Source organism: Macaca mulatta, chromosome 15, assembly GCF_049350105.2.
Source record: "Macaca mulatta isolate MMU2019108-1 chromosome 15, T2T-MMU8v2.0, whole genome shotgun sequence".
Classification (NCBI taxonomy): Eukaryota; Metazoa; Chordata; class Mammalia; order Primates; family Cercopithecidae; genus Macaca; species Macaca mulatta.
The window spans coordinates 23524805-23544805 of NC_133420.1; the positions used below are offsets into that span (position 1 = coordinate 23524805).

The window sequence follows — 20001 nt, forward strand, 5'->3', positions numbered from 1 at the left end:
CCCAGTCTAGGGGCAGCCCAGCACCCGGTGTGCCCATTACCCCTTGGAGAAAACCACCGAATGTTTCCCAAATGCCACGCTGTCGCCACCAGGCTGGCTCCAAGAGCAGGCGGCTCCCACACTTGTCCCAGCCTCTGCACAGACAAAAACCCAGTCCTCATTTCCTCTTGGGTTAGGTAAGGAGGCTGGCATTTTAAACAAACACAAAAGGCCACGACATTCCCGGGGGAGATGAACAAAGGAAATGTACACACACTGACTCAGTCCGGCACGCCGGGCCCACTCGAGGTCCTGGTGTAACTGAATCCAGGCGGACTCGACCAGACCTGCCAAGCCCAGGGGCGGGTTCCCTCTCCTCTGCTGCCTTCTGTGTGCCATGTGGTGCCCAGTGATCCTGCCATCTGGGCATCCACCCTGGTGGCCCGCCAAGGCCACATCAGCTACAGAATCTTTCCTCTTTCAATGCTGGGTTTCCTGCTTTCTAAGACGGGGTGGAATCTGGGGTCCTGCTTATTTGCTGAAAAGTCATGTCTGTGCCACGAGGTGGCTTGCTTAGCCTTTCCTCAAAGCAACCCCCCAAAAAAATGCCCTCTGAACAAAATAAGTGCGTGCTTGGTAGAAAATGCAGCTTTAAGACACAGCATTGACCCATTCCAACCCAAAGCCCTCCTATGCAGACATGTGGGAGCTGCCTCTGCAGGGAAGGGGCATAGGAAGGAGAGCCTGTAACTCTGGGAGGCAGAGCCCTTCTGGGCTTAGGTCCCTCCTCATTGGAATAATTCGAGGATGAGCATTTCTCTAAGAAACCTCTTCTCCCAGGGAAGGGCCAGCTCAGCTCAACTCAGCCCTGCGCAGCCCACTGAGGGCAGTGAGGAACGTTTGCTAACAGATTCGTTCACTCCATATAAACATTCTCCAAAGATCTTGCCGCGGCATGTCCACTTAAAACTTCCCATTTACTCAATAAATATTAATTGAGCTCCTCCTATGTGCCAGGCACGATGCTGGGCATAGAGAATACCGTTGTGGTCCACAGACCCAGTCCCACCCCCTCCTGGACTGCATGTTCAGTCTGTGATGCAGGTTACAACCATGCGATGACAAGACGGATGTTCAGGGGCCCTGGCATGGTACCTGGGTGCATGCTGTTCCTTCCAGCTGCCTACGGGCCCTCACCCAGGCCCTGATCTGGGCAGCTCGCAGCCCACATCCTGGTGACTTCTGGAGGGCAGCCTCTGTCCTCCGATTTTCAGCTCAGACCCCCAGGCTGTGGGTGTCCTCACAGCACTCACGCTGATGCTCGTCAAGTACCACAGATCCTGGACTCTCTGGGTCTCTGCTTCCTCATCTATAAATTGGGCATAATGGTACCCACATCACAGCATCACTGGGAGGATGAAGCGCGTTCCCTCAGGTTAAGGGTTAGATTAGAACATGAGCCACGGCAAGTGCCTGGTAAGGCGATCTACCGACGGGAGCAAAGGCCGAGGAAGCAGAAGGAAGTTCCACAGCCCCGGCTCTCACCTCCCGGCCCCACTTGCCTCCCCACCCTGGGGTCTACCTGCCCTTCACCCCAGCCTTCTCAGGCCTCTGGCAAACCCCACGTCTCCCTCCAGGTGGGCTCCCTCCAGGTGGGTTCAAACACCGCTCACTGCCACAAGCTCTCCTACTTCCCCAGAGAGTGCATTCCAAAAGACGCCACCTGCAAATCGATCAAGAGCACCTAAGAAGGGGTTGTGACAGCCTCTGTCCCCACCAGGTGGTGAGAGGCCAATGGGTGGGGCCGTTAGAGGGTCTTTGTGCGGGCTCCCAGCACAATGTCTGACACAGGACTTCTATCCAGACATACGTCTTGAAGGAATGAGAGAATGTGCCACACACCAGCCAGCGCAAGCATCTCTGGTCAGCAGAAGAGAGTCCCCTTAGCCCACACGACAGTGGAAGGTCTGTGTTTTTGCGTCAAAACTTTTCACCCGCAGTCCAGGCCCAGGTGTCACAACCAGAGTCTTAGTCTGAAAGTTGGGACAGTGATCTGATTTAGGCTACACAGCAGCAGGCTGCATGTGGGACCTGAGGCTGGTTATGGTGTCTCTCTGGGCCTCAGTGTCCCCATGTGTAAAAGGAGGGGGTTTCATGCTTTTATTTATTTTTTTAAGCAAGAGAAACTTGTCTTTTTTTTTTTTTTTTGAGACAGAGTCTCGCTCTATTGCCCAGGCTGGAGTGCAGTGGCGCCATCTCGGCTCACTGCAACCTCTGCCTCCCGGGTTCAAGTGATTCTCCTGCCTCAGTCTCCCGAGTGGCTGGGATTACAGGCGCCCATCACCATGCCCAGCTAATTTTTGTATTTTTAGTAAAGACGGGGTTTCACCATGTTGGTCAGGCCGGTCTCAAACTCCTGACCTCATGATCCGCCTGCCTTGGCCTCCCAAAGTGCTGGGATTACAGGCGTGAGCCACTGTGCCTGGCCAAAACTTTTCTGTTTAACATTTTTCTCAGATAAATTTAACCATTTTAAAGCAAACCGCTCGATGGGATTTATTACAATCACAATGTTGTGCAACCACCACCTTCATCTGGTTCCAAAACATCTGCGTCACCCCAATAAAAACCCACGTCCCTTAAGCAGTTGCTCCCCAGTATCCCCCCCGTCAGAGGCCTTGGTAACCACCAATCTGCTTTCGGTCTCTGTGGATTTATCTATTCTGGCTATTTCATGTATCTTAAAATGACTCCTATGCAAAACCTCCTTATGTAAAACAGGCAACAGGAAGGTGGGTTTGCCCCCTTCGCCTCCCCGGAGCTCACATTCCTCATTTTTAGTGGCCTTTCAGGGAAAGCTCTGATGCCAGGCACCATTCTTTGCAGAATTCTTTTTTTTTTTTTTTTTTTTTGAGACAGTGTCTTGCTCTGTTGCCCAGGCTGGAGTGTAGTGGCGTGATCTCGGCTCACCGCAGCCTCCGTCTCCTGGGTTCAAGTGATTCTCACGCCTCAGGCTCCCGAGTAGCTGAGATTAAAGGTGCACGCCACCATGCTCAGCTAATTTTTCGTATTTTTAGTAGTGATGGGGTTTTGTCATGTTGGCCGGGCTGGTCTCAAACTCCTGACCTCAAGTGATCTGCCCGCCTCGGCCTCTCAAAGTGCTGGGATTACAGGCATGAGCCACCAGGCCCGTCCTGGTCTTTGTGACTTTTAGATTACCTTTTCTGTCATATGGTACAACCTCTTAGCGGAATTCTAATCCTAAAGTTGAATTTCTAAGGCACATTACCCCCAGGGGTGCTGGAGGATCACAGGGCTGGTGCCTAGTGTCACTGGCTTGTTTTGTGGATGAGGGAGTAGAGGCTGGGCCCCCGTGAAGCCCTCCTTGCATGAGATGACTGCAGAGGAGTGAACCTCCAGAGCCTGGTGACACCTTCTCCTGGTGACTACAGCTGGGTCTAGGCTGTGACGAGCTGGCACAGAAGCCGCCCCAGAGGGATGGCCACTTCCAGAGGGCAAGGATCTCTCCACCAGCTCAGGAAAATGAGCCAGTTTAAGGGAAACTCGAACGGCTTTGCAGGGGGCGGGTGCACAAAATGTGCAGGACTCCCTCAGGCCTTGCTATGCAGACCTTTTCAGGAGGACTGCTGGGTGAAGAGGGCTGCTCACTTCTGCCCCACAGCCAGGCCTGTGCCAGCCGCTCCTGTCAGCACAGTCCTCTGCAGGGCTGACGCTGTGTAAATAATTAACAAAACATCTGCCTTGCTTCATAACACACCGTGGCTGACACAGCTCTCAGGGCCTTCAGAGACCTCCAACACCACACCGAGGACTTATGGCCTTGCCTTGGGGGGGGTGGGTGGGGACAAGAGCAGACACTGAGAGGCAAACATTTTCTTGAGGTGCCACAGGGCCACCCTGGTGCTTAAATCCTGCCTCTTTGCAAACTGCACTGTCTCCTTCCCTTCCGTTTTGGGAGCCATGATCCTAGGAAGGTGCTCTGGTGGAATCCAGAGGGGTCCCCGGCACCCACTTCCGGCCTTGTTTAGGGCCTCAATACAGGGGCACTGGAGACATTCTGGGCCACGGACTATGGGTCCTGGCTGAGTGACCCTGGGTGGGTCCTTGGTCATTAAAGCTTTTCCATGTCTCTCATGTAATCTCGGGGAAGAAGCATCAAGCACTTACAAGGTGCTGAGCATCTGAAATGCATTATTTCACTTAGTTCCTCCCCCAAACTTTCTGAGGTCATAATATCATCCTTGTTTTCCAGATGAGGACACTGAGGTTCAGAGCAGTGGGCAACGTGCTCAGGAGAGGCAGGTCTGGGACTCCAGCCTCACTCACTCCATCGGGTGCCCGAGCCCAGGCTCTCAATGCGGTTGCAGGGGAGCGCCTTGTTCTCTCTGAGCCTCAGGTTCCATTCTGTGAAACAAATGGCTGGCGAGAGTCCTTCCGACTCCAAAAGTCCACAATAAATAAACCCAGTGCTCATCTCAACCCCAGTGGGTGTGTGCGAAGCTCTCTGGATTGGGAGCCCAGTGAATTCCTCATCAGCAGCTTGGATTCATTAGAGCTGAAGGTCATGTGCATCCATCCTTTTGCAGGTGTCTTCCCAACAAGCCCAAGTTTCAAAGACGTTGAGGACAAGGAACAAGAGAGGGCAGGCATTCGAGAAGGGGCCTGTGGACTAATTCCCATACTGCCACTCACCTGCAGTAAGAACGCCCCTCTGGAACATGGAGTTCTTCTTAAAGGGATCTCTGTTCACCCGGGTCAACACGACCCACCCCGCAAACCTCAGCCTAATTCTGAAGCACGAGGGTTAAACAATTCGGGGAAAATGCAGGCACTGCAGGCTCTGAATGGCAACTTCCCTCCCCCTTCCCCTGTCCAAATTCCTTCACACTCTATGGAATTCCCACATAAAGCCCCTTTTTTCTTTTCTATGAGGTCACCATCACGCAGATGTCTAAGAGAAAGAAAGAACGGCTCCATGCAGATCCAGGCCACTGCAACTGAATGCATTTCAGATCTTGGCCACCCCATCTTTCGATTCCCATGGCCCCCCCACTTGCCCAGCCACAGCTACAGTGGCGGTGGCCAGTCAGGTCTGGTGGGGTGCTGTGATCCTGCCCCTGCTGAAGCCCTGGCTAGAAGACCTGTTTCTTTACCACCAGACCACCCGAGAAGCCATCTGTGGAAAAATCCAGAACTGGAGACAATGGCGCAGCCCGTGTATGTGGGTCTGTGTCCACACAAGCGAGTCCTGTTAGAGGGACAGATGTCAAAATGCTAGCTCCCACTCCAAGTTCAAGTTCCCAAAGTTAATGTCACAGGAAATTACACCACCAACTGATTTGCCCTGATGTCGGCTCCTCCGTCTGGAAGTCGAGTCTGAGAAGGCCATTGGTTTAGTTCAGCTTTGGCCAAGGGAAGGGACCAGCTCAGACAGGAATGAGGGAAAGTGCTGGCCTGATTTTTTTTTCTTTTTAAACTAACATTTTCCCCAAAAGTTATCTTGCCATTACCCAAGCGTCACAAGTGAAAAGACAGCCAAATACCAAAAAGCCACTGAGGCCCTCAACAGTGTCTGCTCATTTCAAAGCCATCTCACAGACAGCCAGGAGGTACCCCGGCCACCGCAGACCACCCCTCATTCCAAGAGCACTCCTGCTCCCCAGAGCTCCATGTTCCGTGTAAAGTTCCATGGCAATGTGCACGCCACTTCCTAAGAATGATGTCAGCAAAAAAAAAAAAAAAGATAAAAACGTAGAAACAAGGACTATTTTTACCTCCCCAAATCACAGGCCAGACGGGAGAAAAATCCATCAATGCCAGAAATGTGGCTGAGCCTTCGCACAAGATCTATTATTTCACACCTTAAATTAACGCATCTCAAAGCAATTTGCAAATGTTCGTCAATTTGCAGAACGTACATGGAAGGGAGAGAAATACCTTTTCCTTTCAACACCGAAGGACACTGGCGGGGGGCACAACACGGCCCAAACCACACAGGTCCTCACACACAACATTCATTTCAAGCACACGTAGTAGAAGCCGTGATCAAAATGGAAATGAGCAGGGAAAAAAAGGCAGGCAGGGGACTTAAATGACAAGAGACAAGAAGCCTACCTAGAAGTGATCACGCTGTCAGATATTTAGGACTGTGAGTCAGGCCCGTGAAGGTGACATCGGGGGGTCAGAACGCCGGACTCTTCCTGCGAGCAGTGTCCCAGCCTCATCTCCACACAAGTCTGGCAGTGGCTACCCGTATTTAATCTTGGATGATTCATCAGGGCCCTCCACTCTCCACCCTCCAACTCCCTTGCTTGGTCTAGCCTGAGAAGGGGAAGGAAATATTCTTCTCTTTTTGACAACTGTTTTGACACTTCCCCTATGAAAAGTATCTGGGGCACTTAAAGAAAAGAAAAAATGTGAATGGCGGCCCTTTCTCTCCAGTAGCTCTGGCCCTGGGCGAGGAAGGCCAGCAGTACCTTCTAGAAGACCTCTCCCAGGTCTCGCGCAACCCAGCCCTGCAGGAACCTAGCCTGTCTTAACCTACTTGGCTTTGCAGCATGCAACAGAAGCAAAGCACGACAAAGGCAGCCAGATGTGGTTTAAGGTGAGGAACTCTGGAATCAGAGATGTGGGTTCGAATCCCGACTCTGCCATTTGCAGGTTTATGACCTTGCCCAAGTTACTTAACCTCCCTCTCTGTAAGATCAGGAAAATGACACTGAACCTCAGCGCAGGCCAGGCACCCAGCCCAGTGCCTGCCACCTTCCTAGTACAGTGGGGAGACCATGGGCTTGGCTCAGACAAGCCTGGGTTCAAATCCAGGTCTGCTCTGTATTGGTACATGGTCTTTGGCGCATTCTCTCATCTCTCTGTGTCCCAGTTTCCTCGCCTGTAAATGGGCATCATGATGGTTCCCATCTCAGTGTTGGTGAGTGGACTGGGGGAAATACGGCACCAGACGTAGCACACAGTATATCCTCAATAAATGCGGACATGGCCGGGCATGGTGGCTCATGCCTGTAATTCCAGCACTTTGGGAGGCTGAGTTGGGTGGATCACCTGAGGTCAGGAGTTTGAGACCAGCCTGGTTGGCCAACATGGTCAAACCCCATCTCTACTAAAAATACAAAAATTACCTGGGTGCAGTGGCATGTGCCTGTAATCCCAGCTACTCAGGAGGCTGAGGCAGGAGGATCACTGGAACCCAGGAGGCAGAGGGGGCAGTGAGCTGAGATTGCGCCACTGTACTCCAGCCTGGGCAACAGAGACGCTGTCTCAAAATTAAATAAATAAGTAAAAGTAAACGGGGACCATCTGTCATGGTGCTACTTTAACGAAATTATGCAGGTCACGTCTCTGAACCTCGGTTTCCTCATTTGTGAAATGGGGATAATAAACCCTATCTACAATGAGAAGAAAATGAACGGATGTGTGTTAAAGTACTCAGCACTAGGTCTGTGCACCTCAGCCAGTCAAATACCATATCCCAAGTGCAGTGGAAAGAGGAAAGGCTGTGAGGTTGGGCAGGTGACTTAGGATTCTGCCCCCACCTCCTCTCAGCTGCCCCAGGACACAGGCTTGACCCCCGTGTGCCTCAGTTTCCTTGTGCACAAAACCAAAAGCATTTTCTGTCGCAGAAGAGCACTGGGAGATTCACACACCCTAGAACGGCTCCCAGCACACAGTCCCTTCTGCTCTGTAAATGGGAACCTCCTCCCCATTTCCCTCCTCTGCCCTTGTTCAAACCCACCAGAAATGCCACCAGTTAAAGCCGGGCGCTCCATTTCTGGAAACCCAAACAGCTCTAAATCCAGACCAACCTGGGTCTAAGGCCTTCAGTCTGAGACTTTATTTTGTGGAGATACAAACTACTTTTTAGTCATTTCCGAAGCAGACGGGACGGCAGAGGCTGACAAACCACAGGGACCATTTTAAATCCTGGGCCTTTTCTTCTGGGAAGTTAGGCAAGAACCTTCCCAAATGTTTGCCCATCAGGCTTTCTGCCAGGGAGTGACTCATTCCACGGCTCCCCACAGGCATATTTTATTTGGGGGTGGGGGATGCAGGGAGGGCTTGGCCTTGATGGGGGAAGGAGAGGGGGCATTTCCAGCAAACTCAGAAGGTGTTTTCTTTTTTTCATTTTCAGGACAAAAAAGAAAAAGAATGTGGGTCTTTTTTGCTTCCTTCCAGGTTTTGTTTGCTAAAAGAAGACGTCCAAAGTTCACTCGGTAAGCTCAAACTCGCTGAGTCCGGGGCAGGCGCTTCCAGCCGGCTCTGCGTCCCTTTCAATGAAATTCTTCTTCCATTAACGACACGGTTTTTAAACGTGCCTTCAAGACCTGCCTGCACGTACTGTACACCAAACTAAGGCGACATTTTCCCCCAGAAAAGGCAAGCTGAATTTGGAAAAGTCAGAGCAAGTAGGGAGCTCTGGAGTTTCTAAAGTTTGCCTTAAAACAATTAAGACTTTCAACTGCAAAGATTTTCAACAGTTAGAGAGTGCGCACACACACACAAAAGCCTGTCAGTCAAAACTGCAAGGACAGACCTCGAAAGCTGGTGTCCCAAGCCCGCTGTGATCAATTTGTTACCGTCCTGGGACTCACACTTGGAGCCTAAGCGAGGTATAAATAAATCAAAAGATCCATCTACTTAGCAGGGCGGGCAGAGAGGCACCCACATACACAGGCAAGTATAAGGTCAGCCCCCCAGGCCTGGCTGAAAAGAGTCAAGAACAAAGACAGGGGAGCCCGGAGGGTATTTAGGAAAACACCGTCCTCGGGTGCCCGGCCGAGGCCCACCACAGCCTCCGCTCGCCCAGCCTGTGTGTGCAGAGAGGGTCCTGCCAGTGGCCCTGCCACAGCCTGGTTTTGAGACCTTCGCCTCTGTCAGGCCCAGCCAGGCTCTGAGTCTGTCCTCCCGGCCCCTGGTTCACCAGATCAGGCCCAGTCCCGACCCCCAGCCCATGCCAGGCCGATTCTCTCTCCACGGGCTCCCTGGCTTGGGGGCCATCACTGTGCAAAGGCCTGGTGGGCGCAAAGGGGGCCCTCAACCTCAGTAATAAACACGCTCGCGCGGTCCTGCACACTCGTTATACTCACACCCACACAGGCACACTTTCGCCCTCCTGGGCTCACGCATGTGCGTGCACACAAATCACTTTGGAATGCACACACGTGCACACACACACTCCCTGAAACCCGCACGTACTCCCTGCGGCGCCCGGCACACTCCTCCGCCCGTCGTCCCCACTCGGGAAGTGGGTAGCGGGGAGCCATGCCCGCGTCCCCGCACGCACTCACCCCAACAACGCCACCAGACGCTCCGGGGTGCACACGCACACCCGCCGGGGACGCGCACACCCCGGGACACGCGGACACGCCGCCGCCCCCGCCCGCCCGGCCACCGACACGCTCAGCCCCGCGCGGCCACACGCGCGCCCGCCTCCCGCTCTCCCCCGCGGAGCCCCGGGCGCGCGCCCGTCCTCGGCCCGGCTGGGGGTGACGGCCCAGCCGCCCGGCCCCCGCCCCTCCCCGGCCCGCGGGGCCCCACCGGCCCGACCCCAGCCCCAGGCTACTCACCGGCGCGCGGGCGGGCTCGGCTGCCGCGGGGGGACCGGTGCGCGGGCCCGCGGGCGGCTAGAGCGGTGCGTCCCACACGAGTTGGCGGCGCCGCGGCCGCACGCCAGTCCGCTCGGTTCCGCCGCCGCGCGCGCGCGCGCCCGCCCCTCCCCGCCGCGGGGCCGCGCCGCCCCCTGCGCTCGTGCGCGCTGCCGCCACGCAAGCTTGAGGGGCGGGGGGCGCCCCGACGGCGTCCTTCCTGGGCCTGGACCCCTCGACTCCTCCAAGTCCTGCGGCCGATCCGCTCGGCAGAGAAACCTCTTCCCCATTTCAGAGATGAGAAGACTGAGGCCCAGAGTCACAGGGCACAGGCCGGCGTCTCCCCCTCTTCTCCGGCTTTAGACTTACGATGAGGGTCTGCAGGCAGCCAACCCTTGAACTCCTCCCGTGCATCTTCGGATTCCCCATCACCTAGCATTGCTCCTGCCACAGTCCTAGTTATACTGAAATTGGCAAAGTAACAAGCACTTATTTTGCACCAGCTGAATGCAGGCACTGAAGTAGGCTCCAAGAGTATTCCGATGAGGGGAAGGCCCTGTCCCCCGCCCTCAAAGTGCCAGCGACTCTTCATCTGGAGCTCCCACTTCCTGTGGCCCCCAGGGTCCAGCAAGAGCCAATGTGCAGAGGTTTCTGAAAGTGGTAAAAGTCCCCACTAAAGAATGCTGAACGCGCCCTCTAGAAGTCAGAGCCTCCCTGGGACCCAAGCAGCTCAGTTCTCACTTCACCTCCTCCCCGCGCCGAGAGCAGCCGCTCCTGGCTGGGTCGTTTCCACCCCTGCCGCTTCCCCTCCATATTCAAAACTGCGCTGCCCCCCAGGAGGGCTGGAGCCAGGGACACTGACTGCCTGCTGAGGCACAGCACTGTACTGGGCACAGGGTGAATGCGTGTCGGGCTTCTGTTTGCCAAATGAGTGAAGGTTCTTTAACTGGCCGTGATGTGTAATAATGACACCAACTGAGCGTCCACCATGTGTGCCAACGTTACCCTTGTGCCCATTTTACAGATGGGCTTAATGAGGCTTAGAAATGAAATTTCAGGCTGGATGTGGTGGTTCACACCTGTAATCCCACTACTATGGGAGGCCGAGGTGGGAGGATGCCTTGAGGCCAGGAGTTTGAGGCCAGCCTGGGCAATATAACAAAACCCCATGTCTATAAAAAAAAATGTAAGAATTTGCTGGGTGTGGTGGTGCCTACCTGCAGTCCCAGCTACTCGAGAGGCTGAGGCGGGAGGATCTCTTGAGGAACTCTTGTCTTAGGAGTTAGCAGCTGTAGTGAGCTATGATCGCACCACTGCACTCCAGCCTGGACAACAACAATAAAAAGCAAATTCTTTTGTTCAGAGTCACGCAGATGGTAAGTGGTTGCGCTAGAAAGTGGACGGCAGATTGTCTAATTCTAGTACCTGTGTGTTCCAATTACTAGGCAGCCCTGCCTCAGGAATAGCATAGCCCCGGGCTGCTGGAACAAGAGGGCAGACGAGGAAGCAGTTGGCCCACAGGAGCCGGCCTGGTCTCAGCTCTTGTGGATGAAAATGCATACATCACAAACCAATGGGGGGAAAATGGATCATTCTGCAAATTGTTTAGCTGTTTATCTGGAGGTCTGTTTACAGCCTTGCCTCACATGATATACACCACAATAAATGTCAGACAGATTGAAAAGTTAAATAGAAGAAATAAACACTGCAACAAATAATAGAAAGAAATAGAAGTTCTGAGACAGCGTATTGCCGTGTTACTAGAGGATTTGTGATACTGGCCATATTCGTGCAGCAAACATCAGTTCATTCATTGGTTAACCCGACACATCTATGAGCACCTGCCATGGGCCTGGTACTTTTCTAGGCACTGGGATAAAGGAGTGAACAAAATATGGCCCTTTCTTGGGGCTTCAGTCAAGGGGGAGGGATGGAGTGGGAGGAAGACATTGTGAATATCTGCCTTTTCGAGGATAAGAAGTTAGGTGGAGAAATAACTCAGGGAAGGCTAGGAGGACGCAGGGGTGCTTTTTTATAGGGGGTGCTGGGAGAAGGCCCTTCTGATGAGGTGACATCTGAGCAGAGGCCTGAATGAGGGAGTGGGAGAAGTCAGTAGGGGCCTACTATGTGGAGGGCAGGTCCCATACTCTGGCAGCTATTCAGTTAAGCTACAGAGCAAGAACCAGAAACTCCCTTTTGAAGGAAACTTTGGGAGCCCCATCAGGCCACTGGGAGGAAAAGGACTGCCCCCATCCCCAACACACAATATCTGTGTAAGACTTTACTGTTTGCAAAGCCCTTCCCCAGCTTCACAGAACCCCTATGATAGATACTTGTGATGTCTTCATTTTCCAGTTAGGAAACCGAGGCTCAGAGAGGTCAAGCAGTTTGTCCCAGGTCACAGAGCCAGTGATAATCAACAGAGGTAGGTGTGGCTGCAGGCAGGCTAAGTGTTAGGGGAATAAAGAAGCCTTGTCCTGGGATATAGGCGTGAACAAAATCTACCCCTGATTCTCTTGGGGCTTCAGCCAAGGTGGGATAGTGGGATGGGAGGAAGACACTGTGAATGTCTGGCATTTCAAAGATAAGAAGTTTGGTGAAGACTGGGCGCAGTGGCTCATTCTGTAATCCCAGCACTTTGGGAGGCCGAGGTGGTGGATCACCTGAGGTCAGGAGTTCAAGACCAGCCTGGCCAACATGGCGAAACCCAGTCTCCACTAAAAATAAAAAAATTAGTCGGGCATGGTGACATGTGCCTGTAATCCCAGCAACTTAGGAGGCTGAGGCTGGAAAATCTCTTGAACCCAGGAGGCCAAGGTCGCGGTGAGCTGAGATCGCGCCATTGCACTCCAGCCTGGACAACAGAGAGCAAGACTCTGTCTCGGAAAAAAAAAAAAAAAAAAGTTTGGTGGAAAAATAAAGCAGGGATGGGTAGGAGGACCCAGGAATGCTTTTGCATCAGGGCTCCGCCTCCCCCTTGGACTGCAATTCAGAGATGGGAGGGGTGGGAGCAGGGGGGAGAAATCCTGTGCACCCCATTTTCCTGGCCTTCCTCCTTCTCCTCCATCCCTCATGGCTACTTCCTTCCCTCTGTCCTGGGCCCTGTGCAGATGGTCCCAGCTCCTGGTGACACTATGGGGCAAACATCAGGTTTAGCCTGCTCAGAGATCCTTGAATTCCCTGCAGTACCCTGCTACCCTGACGAGGGCACAGTGGAGTGATAAGGTACAATGCAAGCTGAACCCCACTCAACTTTTGTTTTTAACTCAAAGGAGTTTTTAGGGAGTCCCAAAATGAGTCATCATGAAGCGCTGCTTTGCAAAATGGCACCCAGAATTAGGATGAGCGTCTCCCTGCACACGGTGCCTCACGCTTCTGCCCACCGAGGTGTTGTTCATCTGGTCTGGGAGAAAGTCTGTCTCCATTCACCCCAAAGAGTTTCAGGATTCAGTGTGTGTTGTTTCATTATTTCTCTGCACGAAGGGAAGAGAAACTACTGCTTACCGGGCACCTTCTCTGCAGCTGGCTCTGTATGAGACAGTTAATTCTTATAGCATCCCTTGAGATAGGCGTCATGATTTATGTTTTATAGATGAAGAAACCGAGGCTCAGAAAACAGCCAGGATTTGAATCCGGGTTAACTCAAGTCCTTTATCGTTGTCAGTATTAGGGGAGGGGGTAGTGGGGGAGACAGGAGAGGCAAGAACTTTAGAATCAGGCCATGTTCCTTTGAGGTCGCTTTGTTACAAAATATCATCTTGCCAGCTTCCTGGTGATGGGATTTTTTGTGGGGAGAGAGTTCCAGTTTTCCCAGAAGAATTCATTTGCTTTCGTCATCCGGGTGTGATTATTAACAGCAACCCCTTTCCCTCTGCAAGTGTCTTGCTTTGGATGATCAACTTTAGGGTCACCTTGGTTGTCTACAAAGGCCACTGCATTGGGGGATTCATATTTTACATTATACAAAATGGCGGCGTCTTGTCTGCTGGGCCCTTCGCCACATGCTGATGTCTGGGTGTCCCGCCAAGAACTTCCAGGAGAGTTTAAGCAGTTAAGTCACATTTTTAGGAGCAGCAAACCCTGCTGGCTACGGAAGGAGTTGGGACCCTCTCCACCTCCTCCCCAGCCCTGCCATCACTCCCTGTGTGACCACGGGCCAGTCCCTGCCTAGCACAAGGCGGGGATGTGTCTCCAAGAATCCTGTCAACCTTAATCTTCTAAGATTTCCTGTTACTTGATGACCCTGGGGAATTTCGGTCAGGATAGGGATGTAGGAGACATCACACCATCATATGGCTCACTTTATAAAGTAGCAGGTTTGGCCGGGCGCGGTGGCTCAAGCCTGTAATCCCAGCACTTTGGGAGGCCGAGACGGGCGGATCACGAGGTCAGGAGATCGAGACCATCCTGGCTAACACAATGAAACCCCGTCTCCACTAAAAATACAAAAAAATTAGCTGGGCGTGGTGGCGGCGCCTGTAGTCCCAGCTACTCAGGAGGCTGAGGCAGGAGAATGGCGGGAACCCGGGAGGCGGAGCTTGCAGTGAGCCGAGATCGCGCCACTGCACTCCAGCCTGGGCGACAGAGCGAGACTCCGCCTCAAAAAAAAAAAATAAAATAAATAAAGTAGCAGGTTCATTTTTTAGTTATTTAAATTTAAAAAGGTTTAATTTGTTTCTTGAATAGATAATACATGCCCACAGTTCAAAATTCAAAAGGCACAGAAGGGGACAAAGTGAAAAGTGTCCTTTCTACCCCTACCTCCCAGCCACCTGGTTCTTATCACTGGACGGAGCCAATGTTGCCAAATATATGCTGTCCCAGACAGCGTGTTTTGTGTGGGCATGTATATATGTATGCACCTGTATATGGTCATGTATATGCGAATGTATATGTATTTCTTCTTAATTTTTGCTCATATAATAGCATGCAATCTACACTATTGTATATCTTATGTTTTCTTCACTTCTTGGAGACCATTTCCTGTTAGCTCCAGAAAAACTGCTTCCTTTATATGACTGCATAGTATTCCAAATGATTTGCATTTAATTTACATAGAGGTTGGGCGAGGTGACTCATACCTGTAATCCCAGCACTTTGAGAGGCCAGGGTGGGTGGATCACCTGAGGTCAGGAGTTCAAGACCAGCTTGCCAACATAGTGAAACCCTGTCTCTACTAAAAATACAAAAATTAGCTGGGTGTGGTGGCGGGCACCTGTAATCCCAGTTACTTGGGAGGCTGAGACAGAAGAATCACTTGAACCCGGGAGGCGGAGGTTGCAATGATCTGGGACCGCACCATTGCACTCCAGCCTGGGCGACAGAGTGAAACGGTCTCACACACACACATACAAATTCCACATAGAGCAAGTGTCTGCTCTGTTTAATCCGCATAGAGCAAACACTCTGTGTACTGTTCTAAATATTGTGGGAGGGAACAGACGTTTCAGCCATGACCTCTGCCCTCAAGATTTTATGGTTTGGTTGGCGACAGGAACATTGGAGAGGAAGAGAAGAGTGCTCTCTCCACGGGTCCCGATGTCTGTTCGCGAGGTTAGCTTTGGAGCTAATTTTTAAAACTCTGCTCCAGGCATCTGTAGAGTTGTTTTAAGAGTCCAGACATAGGTTCTTTTGAGACTTGAAAACTCAGTCTGCCTCTTCTGCGCAGTTCAAGTTCCTGCCTTCCATTCCCCCAATGTGGGCCTCAATTTCCTCATCTGTCAAAGCGGGGCAGGCAGCCTCCCTTGCAGGATTGGGGTAGTCACCTGAGATTGTACTCCTGAAAATGCTCAGTGAAGAGTTAGAGGCTGTACTCCAAGGCTAGAGGATCCGGGAAGAATGAGGTGGGGCTTGGAGGAATACTTTAAGCGCAGTGTGTCATCAGCGCTTCCTGCCGCAGGGAAGCATTTTGTCTTTTATGCGTTGCTGGTCTTGTGACAGGACCTGCTAACCGGTTATCTCCTTCCGCCTTTGGCAGTGACTGCCACCGACTGAGTCCTCGCCCGACACGGTTGGACTGAGTCCTCGCCCCACACGGTTGGAGACCCCACACCCAGGCGGTTTCTGGAATATGGAAAAAACAGAAGTTATCGAGGATTATCATTCCCACCCTCACTTTACAGATGGGACTTGCTCAAGGCCACGCAGCCATCAAGAGGCAGAAATGCACTCGCTGATTTCCCACCTCCCCGCACCTCCCTGAACTTCCCTCCACCACCCACTCTAACATCTGCTGTTTCAACCAGCAGACTCGAATCCTACAACCTGCAGGGAGCACCATGAATTGCATATGAACCACATTTCCTGTCTGTTCCCTTACCTGATACTCTCAACTACACTTTGAAGTAGCGATTGTTGCCCATCGTACAGATGAGGAGACTGAGACTCAGAGACCATGAATACTAAAATCACAAAGGAGTTGGTGCGATGTCAGTCCCCAAAGGAACCCTCAAAATCATTGTGCTCCTCAGGAAGAGAGTAGGAGTTTCTGGCTGCTGAGAGGCAGCAGACATGGCAGTGGGGGTATTGGGGGAATGAGATTTTGGCCTTTGAAGGTGTTTTGTAAGCTCACAATACACTGGGCTGTATCCCTGCTTGCCTTCTGGCACCTGTTCTCTCCTGATGCTGAGTTGAATAGGCCGATCTGTTGCTGGCTTCGTCTCTCTCCTCCCGTGAAACAGGAGTGGTGATGGGTATGCCTTGGCTTCCAGCAGTTGCCCAGAGCCTGGCACAGGGAAGACCCAGGATTCATGGTGCGACCAGCGAGCCATATGATGGTGTGATGTTTCTTGCATCCCAATTTTTACTGAAATTCCCCAGGGTCATTGGGTAATAGGAAATCTTAGAAGGTCAAGCTTGACAGGATTCTTGGAGACACATCCCTGCATTGTGCTAGGCAGGGACTGGCCCGTGGTCACACAGGGAGTGATGGCAGGGCTGGGGAGGAGGTGGAGAGGGTCCCAACTCCTTCCGTAGCCAGCAGGGTTTGCTACTCCTAAAAATGTGACTCAATTGCTTAAACTCTCCTGGAAGTTCTTGGCGGGACACCCAGACATTGGTATGTGGCGAAGGGCCCAGCAGACAAGATGCCCCCATTTTGTATAATGTAAAATATGAATCCCCCAATGCAGTGGCCTTTGTAGACAACCAAGGTGACCCTAAAGTTGATCATCCAAAGCAAGACACTTGCAGAGGGAAAGGGGTTGCTGTTAATAATCACACCTGGATGATGAGAGCAAATGAATCCTTCTGAGAAAACTGGAACTCTCTCCCCACAAAGAATCGCATGTGCCCCCAGGATGGTCCTGGGTGATGCCTACTGTCCTGGCATAATTCATAATAGTAACCCCTGGCCGGGTGCAGTGGCTCACGCCTGTAATCCCAGCACTTTGGGCGGCCAAGTCAGGTGGATCACCTGAGGTCAGGAGTTCAAGACCAGCCTGGCCAACATGGTGAAACCCTGTCTCTACTAAAAATACAAAAATTCACTGGGCATGGTGGCACGTGCCTGTCATCCCAGCTACTCAGGAGGCTGAGGCAGGAAAATCGCTTGAACCCGGGAGGTAGAGGTTGCAGTGAACTGAGATCACGCCACTGCACTCCAGCCTGGGTGACAGAGCTAGATTCCGTCTCAAAAACAATAACAAACAAACAAACAACCCAGTGCCCCTTTTCACACTCACAAGTGTCCCGGATCAGATAATAAATTATATGGCCACCCTGAATTTCATGTCACATGAAACAATAACAGGCAGGTGACTAAATACGTGAACAAACAGCCTCTCACTCATTCAGGCACTGAGTCCTGCACGTAGGTAGCACCAGCACCACCTCTCTGATGCGGGTATCTGTGTCTCAGGTGAGAAAACATGCACAGGAGAAAATTGATGCTCAGAGAGATTAACCAGTTCTCAAACACACTTTGTTGTTTTGTTTTGTTTGTTTGTTTTTTGAGACAGGGTCTTACTCTGTTGCTGGGCTGGAGTGCAGTGGTGTGATCATAGCTCACTGCAGCCTCAACCTCCCAGGCTCAAGCAATCCTCCCACATTAGCCTCCCAAGTAACTGGGACTACAGGCATGTACCACCACACCCAGCTTTTTTTTTTTTTTTTTTTTTTTTTTTTTTTTTTTTTTTGAGACAGAATCTTGCTGTGTCACCCAGGCTGGAGTGCAGTGGCACTATCTTGACTCACTGCAACCTCTGCCTCCCGGGTTCAAGCGATCCTCCTGCCTCAGCCTTCCAAGTAGCTGGGTTTACAGGTGTGTGCCACCACACCCGGCTAATTTTTGTATTTTTAGTAGAAACAGGGTTTCGCCATGTTGGCCAGGCTGGTCTCAAACTCCCAACCTGAGGTGATCCCCCCGCTTCAGCCTCCCAAAGTGCTGCGATTACAGATGTGAGCACCACACCCAGTACATTTTGGTATTTTTTGTAGAGATGAGGTTTTGCCGTGTTGCAAGGCTGGTCTCGAACTACTGAGCTCAGGCAATCCACCTACCTCAGCCTCCCAAAGTGTTGGGATTACAGGCATGAGCCACTGCACCTGGCTGAAGCACACTTTGTAGCAGGATGTCTGACAGGCTCAGAATCTGTGTTCCTATTTTCTCTGTGCTGCCAAGCATGACGGTGTAGGGGAATACATGAACTGAGTCAGCTGGGTCCCACCCTGGCCATATTTCTTCTCCAGGTGTCCAGGTAACCCCTTGGCTTTGGAGATGAGTGAGGGGGCCCAGACACCCTTCCTGAAACTCCTGGCTCATGTGGCTGGAGTGAGTCTGTCCTCTGAGCTCGAGGCCTCCTCTGCATGCCCAGTAGGGCTGGCTGCTCTCAGAGCAGATGGAGGCAAGGGGCCCCCTGGATTTGGGGCCGATGACATCATCTGTCCATCAACCCCAAATCCCAAATGTGAAGCAACTGCTTTGAAGGAAGAGGCAGGCATTTGGTTGTGGGTTTCTCAGCTCTGGCCCTGGTTGGCTGGGAATGGGTGTAATTTTTCCAGGCATCAGGACACACCAGGCTTGTCTTGGGGGGTGGAGTGGGGAGAAGGAACCGGAGGAGGAACCTGGCAAAACAGGGATGGGAGCGGGGAGGAAGAGGGCAGGGGCAGAGAATCAGAGAAGATTCTTCAAGAAGGGGCTTGCCAGGGTCTGGGTACTGCCACTCCCTCCCCTCAGCCCCAAACATGCCCTCCATACTAGGACTGTAAGTGGTCAGGGTCTAACCCATCATCAAGAAAGAAAATTAGGCCTGGCATAGTGGCTCATGGCTGAAATCCCAGTGCTCTGGGAAGCCGAGGTGGGAGGATGGCTTGCGGCCAGGAGTTTGAGACCAGCCTAGGCAACATATTAAGACCCTGTCTACAAAAAAAAAAAAAGAAAGAACAAAAAATAAATTAGCTATGCATAGTGGCATGTGCCTGTGGTTCCAGCTACTCGGGAGGCTGAGATGTGAGGATCACTTGAGCTTAGGAATTTGAGGTGGCAGTGGGCTATGATTTCTCCTCTGTACTCCAGCCTGGGTGACACAGTGAGACCCTGTTTCAAAAAAAAAGAAAGTCGCCTTCCACCATTCAAATGGTATTCTGAGGGACCTGGTTGGGGGTGGTGCTTGCTATTTTGGGGTGATTCCCCTGAAACAGGATGAGTGGCTAGAGAGGCACACTGGGGAAAAGGCAGTAAATCTGGGGTTCCGGAACCCCCAAAGAAGGAGGCATGTGTGAGCCGCATGGCTCAAAGCTGCAGGCTTCAGGATCTGAGATGAGTTGCTCAGGCAGGCCCCTGGGATAGATGGCCATTTGGCTGTACACATTCTGTCTGCAGGCTGTGGCCAAGTACCACAACCCCTGCTCTGCAGTCAGCCCCCCAGAGCTGGACTGAGGCCAGGTAGTCTTGGCAGAGCCTCAGTCTTGGAGCCAATCAGATCAGGGTTCAAAGCTTGGCTCTGCCACCTTCTAGCACTATGAACTTGAACAAGTCACTTCACTTCTCAGAGCCTTGGTGCCTCATTAGGAAACTGTCTGTGTAACATCTTTCTCACCAGGTTACAGTTCTGTGTGGGAAGACACTGACCCAGCATGTGGCTGAAATAATATCAATACCAATTGTTTATCAAGCTCAGAGCCTAGCACTTCACATTTTCCATACATCATCTCATTTCATTATCCCAACAAGCCTATGAGGCGAGTGTCAGTGTTATCCTTTATAGATACATATATAGCTGGGAATTTGCCTCAGTTTCCCCCACCACACACACAGAAAAGGTTCATAGAGGTAAAGTGACTCGCCCAAGGTCACACAATTGGGATCCAGGAAAGCTGCAATTCATAGCAGACATGCAGATACATTTGGCTGGCACAACTAGCCCCAGAGTCACTTATTTATTTATTTATTTATTTATTTATT

General features: G+C 52.0%; 1 protein-coding gene across 3 annotated transcripts in view; it reads right to left on the bottom strand.

Moving 5' to 3' along the window:
* NEK6 (NIMA related kinase 6) overlaps positions 1–9704 on the bottom strand; it is a 97133-nt gene extending 87429 nt beyond the window's left edge. Inside the window, exon 1 of one of the 3 annotated variants that reach the window (XM_015116870.3) lies at positions 9582–9704. The gene's annotated coding sequence lies outside the window, so the exon portion shown is untranslated. Of the gene's footprint in view, positions 1–6114; positions 6334–9302; positions 9465–9581 lie in introns of those variants that run through there. The other 2 variants (XM_015116871.3, XM_015116873.3) reach the window with 2 other exon arrangements.
* Between the last annotated feature and the right edge of the window lie 10297 nt (positions 9705–20001).